Genomic DNA, 6,260 nt, shown 5'->3' with positions numbered 1-6,260 from the left:
GCAATATTATTTGGCAGTAAAAAGAATGAAGTGCTATTTATGTGCTATGACATGGATGAACCTTGAAAATAAACTATACTATGGAAAGAACCCAGTCATAAATCACATTATATCAGTTTATTTATATGGAATGTCCAGTTGCCAGAGGCTGAAGAGGGTGTAACCGAAATGCCTGCTAATGGGTATTAAGTAATGAAAATGTTCTAAAATTTAAGTAGTGGTCACTGTTGCACTGATTTGTACACTTTAAAAGGATGGAAAAGCTTAGATACAAGGATTAAGGTATAGTCGTGTGTTTGTGTGTATTATATGTATGTATAAAATCATATCAGAGACATTTTTTAAAACCTTGGACACCTCACTAGTATAATCCTCTCTCCTTCACACTTCTTTTTTTTTAATGGGATGTGGCTATCTAGGTGGTAGGCATGACTTTTTTTTTTTTTTTAATAATTTTATGCATTTATTTTGGCTTCATGGCTGCACAGGCTTTTCTCTAGTTGCGGTGAGTGGGGGCTACTCTCTAGTTGCGGTGCTCAGGCTTCTCATTGCCGTGGCTTTAATTGGGGAACACAGGCTCCAGGGCACGTGGGCTTCAGTAGTTTCAGCCCCCAGGCTCCAGAGCACAGGCTCAGTGGTTGTGACACACAGACTTAAAGGCACTGCACAGCATATAGGATCTTCCCGCATCAGGGATCGAACCCATCTATCCTGCATTGGCAGTCAGATTCTTTACAACCCTGAGCCACCAGAGAAGTCCCCTTCACGCCTGCTTCTTGAAACATGGACTGCATTGTCCTTCCTTTCTTAAACCTCCTAATGTTTTCAAACCCTTGCTTGGTGATCTGGATTTGGTCTTCATCACTCCCCTGAAACTGGTCATTCGAAAGTCTCCAGTGACTTCTCCAGTTTCGGATCCAGACTTGCTTATCTTACTGACTTTCGCAGTAATTAACATTCCTCCCCCCTCTTGGGTGAAGCCGAAGCTGTTTCTCCGAAGCTGTTCCATGTGCCCTTCTTCCTTCCTTGCTCTGTTAATAGTCAGCGTTCTCCCAGGTTCTCTTCTTTCTCATCTTTCTCATCTTTCTCATCTCTCACTCAGTGCTCAGAAATGCCCCCGCCCCCGCCCCCCGGCAATCTCATCATTGCCCACTACTCAGCCCCCCTACACTCTGGTGAGACTCAGCCCTAGGCTCTAAATCTGTTACCTTTAACCATCTCTGGACTGCTCTGTCCAGAACTATGAAGAGTCTCAGATTTTATCTACTTCCAGGTTATCAAGTTAGCCTCCAGAGATTCATGAGTGCTGGTGAATTTTGACGTAAGACTCCTGAGTCAGAGACGTGGGGTTATGTGTTACTCACAGAGGTAGCAGTACCCGGAATATCAGCATTTTTGTGCTGGTTCTGGAGCCCTCGTTGCCTCAAGGCAAAGTGAAGAAGGCCAGATGGAACTTGCCCATGCGGTAAGTGGCCTTAGGGGAGAGGAACCCCTGAGCTCAGAGAGCTCTAGTCTTTCATAGTGGGCAGCAATTGTGCCTGCTCTTGGCTCCAGAGGGAGACACTGTCTGTTTTCTTCAGAGATGATTCAGGTTTTCTTCAAAGATTGTTTGCTATACAAACATCCCTGAAAAGAATGTATGAGACAAAGGGCAGTCCATGCCTTGCTGTCAAGACGGGCAGAAACCCGTCTTGTTTCAAGGGCAGAGTTGTTTCAAGTTTCATTTTGCTATCACACTGGCGTCTCAAATTCGAGACATCATTAAAACAAATCCATCATCATTTTCTGAACTGTTTCCTTTCTGTCTTCACTATATTGAATTAATGGTGCTACTCACCATTGATTTCCTGATTTCCATGCATCAATATGGGCTTAAAGCTGAAAAAATACTCATAAAAGAAATGCAAAAATCTCGATGGCTTAAGCACAACAAAACTTTGTTACTCTCATGTAAAACCCAGTTTAGATGTTCCTGGGATGGTGACTCTCCTGAGGAGCTCCCTGCCAAAAAAAATAAATATCCAAGCTGTTCCTGTTTTGTGGCCCCGTGATCCTGTGGCTTCAGGGTCTCCTTGGCTTAATCGTACATGAAGTCATTCAATTCAGCAAGGTTCCCTCTCCTGTCATTTTCTTCTCGACCATTGCAGCCGCCTGCCTCGTCTTAGACCATCCTCTCACTCTGGCAGTCCATCAGAACTTTAGATATGATTGTATCACTTTCCTCCTGAAAATCCTTCCTTGTCTTAACACTGTGTACAAAGTATAAAGTCCAGACTCCTTAATAGACGTGAAGGCTCTCTGTGATCTGGCCCCTGACTGTCCAGGCACGTTTCCTGTGACTCTCGTACACATACCCTTTGTTCTCACCAAACCGAATTACTAACGGTTTCCTGATTTTTATTTCCTCTGGTTGGCTTCTCTGCTTTTGCACCTGTTGTTCATCTTGCCTATGCACCTCCTCCAACCACTGCACCACACACACACACACACACACACATACCATTTGCCTGTTGAGCAAACTTCTCATCCTTCAGTTCTCAGCTGAAGTGTTCCCACTTGGCCTTCCTTAGGATGCCAGTGTTCTGGTAGTGCATGTACCAGGCCTGAATAGTACTCATGGGAGGAAACCTTAGAAACAGGAGCAGTGACGAGCCGTTTCCCCATTCTCCATCACAGTCGGGGCGAGGGGAGGGGGCGCTGACCGGGGCTGAGCAGAGCTAGAATTTGACTCCAGGAGAGAACCCTCAGCCCTGTGTCATGACGTGCCAATGATCAGCTGCATAACAGGGTAAGTCCCAGGCCCTCCTCTAGCACGGTCATGGTCTGGGAACCAGGCATGGTAGCGGCAGCTGTGTAATGTGGGGGACCCATGATTTCCAGCTCTGATCTACCATTCAGCATTCCATCAGGCCTGACTACACAGCCTTAAGCCCTCGGCAATGGTCCATTTTCTTACAGCAGATGGAAGATCCCAGTGGTCCTGTTCCATGGAAAGGCAGCTCCAGCTCTGAAAGGCCAGTGCTGCCAAGGAGGAGTCCTGGACAGGTTGACCCCTACTTCACGGTCCACCTTCCTTCATCCAAAGGCTGTCCCATTCCTTGTTGCATCAGTAAGCAGTGCGTGTGTGCTCAGTCGTATCCAACTCTCTGCGACTCCAGGGACCGTAGCCCGCCAGGCTCCTCTGTCCATGGGATTATTCCAGGCAAGAATACTGGAGTGGGTTGTCATTTCCTGCTGCAGGGGATCCTCCCAACCCAGGGATCAGACCCACATCTCCTGCATTGGCAGAAGATTCTTTACCGCTAAGCCATGTGGGAAGCCCTCTTCCATCAGTATCTCATACCTTTTCAGCCATGGGGGCTTCCCTCATAGCTCAGTTGATAAAGAATTCGCCTGCAATGCAGGAAACCCCGGTTCAGTTCCTGGATCGGGAAGATCCCCTGGAGAAGGGAAAGGCTACCCACTCCGGTATTCTGGCCTGGAGAATCCCATGAACTGTATAGTCTATGGGGTCCCAAAGAGTTGGACACAACTGAGCGACCTTCATTTTCACTTTCACTTTTCACCCATGAGAACCAAGAAGCCAGTCCTTGATGGACTCTGAAGAGGCACTGCAGAACAGACTAGCGGCCATCAGATCCAATCTGGGGAAGAGAAGAGGTCACAAGATCAGAGCCAGCATCACGGGTGAGGCACCCATGTCCCACAGCTTTTATGGGGCTCAAGCTTGATTTAATGTTCTATTGTCACTATATTGAAATTCTTAATAATTTTTGAACAGGGACCCCACATTTTTATTTTGCACAAGCCCACAAATGGACGTAGCCAGGCCTATCATCATAAACAACCATCCTTCTCGTCCTTGTATATGAGAGACTAACTCTTTTAACTCACCATCCATGTTGATCCATATACAACAAGATGTACTGGTGAGCCAGCAGAAAGTTAGGTGTAGTCCTCTTATCTAGACCCACCCTGGCCAAGGAGGCAGGCCAGTCTGCTGAATCTCTGTGCCTTGGGAAATCTCACTGGCTCTTTCACCAAGCACAGCTGACAGACCGGTATCATTGTCGGTTCAGTGACCCCAGCCAGGAATGAAGCCGCTTGAGAAACTGTGGTGTCTCCAAGCCCCCACCGCCTATTCCAGCATCCCAGGAAGATAGCTCACTCACACTGAGGCTGAAGAATGATGGTCTGGACGATGCCATGTGTGGTCCCAGGGATCAGTCAGTCAGTGGTTGCTTTCCCCAGTGGTGGTCACAGCGATGCCGTGAGGACAGACTCGCCACGGTCCGCAGCATTACTCTCCAGCACCCCCAGTGGCACCGCTGTCTTCCTGGCAGATGGAGTGTGGCCTGCTCAGCCCCAGGAACTAAGGTCCATTGCTGGTAGGCATCCTACCTCAGACCTAGCCCCAATTACACAGCATTACCGCTGTTCATCGACCAGTTTCTACCACCAGACTGAGCTGCCCAAGGACCGAGATGTGCTTTGTGTTTGAATTTTCATTGTCCACCTTGTGGGCATCAACCAGTGTCCACCGCATGAACAAAACCAAGCCAGCATTTGTCTGGCTTAAACTTGAACAAAGCTCTTACATCAAGCTCAATTCGTTTTATTGTTTTCTGTGTTTTTCTGACCCCCCTGGTTTGCCAGTACCTATTCTTACAGTTCATCTCCACTCAGCCATCACGCTTGTAGTATATAAACAGTGCTTGACCTAATAACCCATGCCTTGTTCTCTTTTCCATATAGCTAGTGATATTTTTGTATCAATCTAGTTTTCAACTTGATTGAAAACAACTTCGGTTGTTTTTTCCTAAATTTCTAATATCTGATCCTTTTTTAAATAAGATGAATCATTAAGATGTACTATTTCAGTTGCTGTTACTAACATCACCTCAGAAACTCATTTCAGAAGTAATTTTGGTGGTTAAGTTAATTAAGCACCTCATTTTTGTTAGTTACCTTGTTGGATAAAACTGAGGAGTTCAGTGCTTTAAAGGTAAACTGAATCATCCACGTGGTTGGGTGTCTGTGTTCTCTGTAATACAATCATGCAGCAGGATGGAGAACAGGGTCCGTTCTCAGGGGTTCAGCTGAGGCCACTGAGGAGGAGGCAGGAGGTGCCTGGAGAAAGAGAGGCGCCCAGTGCAGGGCTCAGAGGAGCTGCTGGTCGCCCTTCAAGGCTGCAGGGAGCCAAGTACCCCAGAGGGAGGCTTGTGTGGGGGCAACAGATGCGGTATGAGGTGTCTAGGCAGCAAAGAGACTCCCAAGGAACCACGTAGGAATTTGACGTGTTATCCCCAGAGCTAGAGTTAATTGCCTTTGAAGCACTAATGAACCGTGGTGCTTTTGAACTGTGGTGTTGGAGAGGACTTTTGAGAATCCCTTGGACTGCAAGGAGATCCAACCAGTCCATCCTAAAGGAAATCAGTCCTGAATATTCACTGGACGGACTGATGCTGAAGCTGAAGCTCCAATACTTTGGCCACCTGATGGGAAGAGCTGACTCACTGGAAAAGACCCTGACGTTGGGAAGGATTAAAGGCAGCAGGAGAAGGGGACAACAGAGGATGAGATGGTTGGAGGGCATCACCTCCTCGATGGACATGAGTTTGAGTAAGCTCCGGGAGTTGGTGATGGACAGGGAGGCCTGTAGTGCTGCAGTCCGTGGGGTCGCAAAGAGTCGGACACGACCGAGTGACTGAACTGAACTGAGCTGAAGAGTTTATAGCAAACTTTAAAGAAGTATCACCAAATAATAAAGGATGGATTTACACAGCCTGACAGAAATGACAGGTGTGTCCAGAGTCCCTTCAGGACATTTCTGGGCAGGACCTACCTGCCCCATGTGCCCCTCCGCCCTACTGACCAACAGCCCAGTGACGAGCATCCCGCAGGCGGAAGTGCCGTCGGGCGCCAAGCATCCGTCGGGCGGAAGTGCCGTGTGGCACCCAGCGTCAGCAGGCGGAAGTGCCGGCCGGCGCCACAGGTGGCACTTGCCCACCAGCCCTCAGAGTCTCCCCGGTGGCTGAGGTCAGCGCACATACTTCTTCATCAGTGTGCAGGTCACAGGAACCGCAGCCACCTCCCTCTTGGGGTCTTTGAGGAACTCCCCAAAGCTCTCTTTGAAAGAAAGAGCCAGTCTTACACTCAAGGTCCAGGAGCCCCCCCTCCCCGCCCCTCCTCATGGCAGGCCACAGCTGCCTGCCTTGGCAGGGCCACCCTCACCCTCACCCTCTGAGGGGTCAGAAACA

At 48.5% G+C, this 6,260-nt stretch overlaps 1 long non-coding RNA gene across 1 annotated transcript; it reads right to left on the bottom strand.

The window, feature by feature from the left end:
- Nucleotides 1-433: 433 nt before the first annotated feature.
- LOC145521518 (uncharacterized) lies at nucleotides 434-5,899 on the bottom strand. Its single transcript, XR_014065438.1, has 4 exons — nucleotides 5,846-5,899; nucleotides 4,969-5,130; nucleotides 4,173-4,336; nucleotides 434-3,644 (listed from the first exon to the last, which is right to left on the bottom strand). It is a non-coding gene; the product is annotated as an uncharacterized LOC145521518 (long non-coding RNA).
- Between the last annotated feature and the right edge of the window lie 361 nt (nucleotides 5,900-6,260).

This window comes from Giraffa tippelskirchi, chromosome 9, assembly GCF_054371585.1.
Source record: "Giraffa tippelskirchi isolate mGirTip1 chromosome 9, T2T-mGirTip1v1.2.pri, whole genome shotgun sequence".
Lineage (NCBI taxonomy): Eukaryota > Metazoa > Chordata > Mammalia > Artiodactyla > Giraffidae > Giraffa > Giraffa tippelskirchi.
This window is presented reverse-complemented; position numbering and strand designations above follow the sequence as displayed.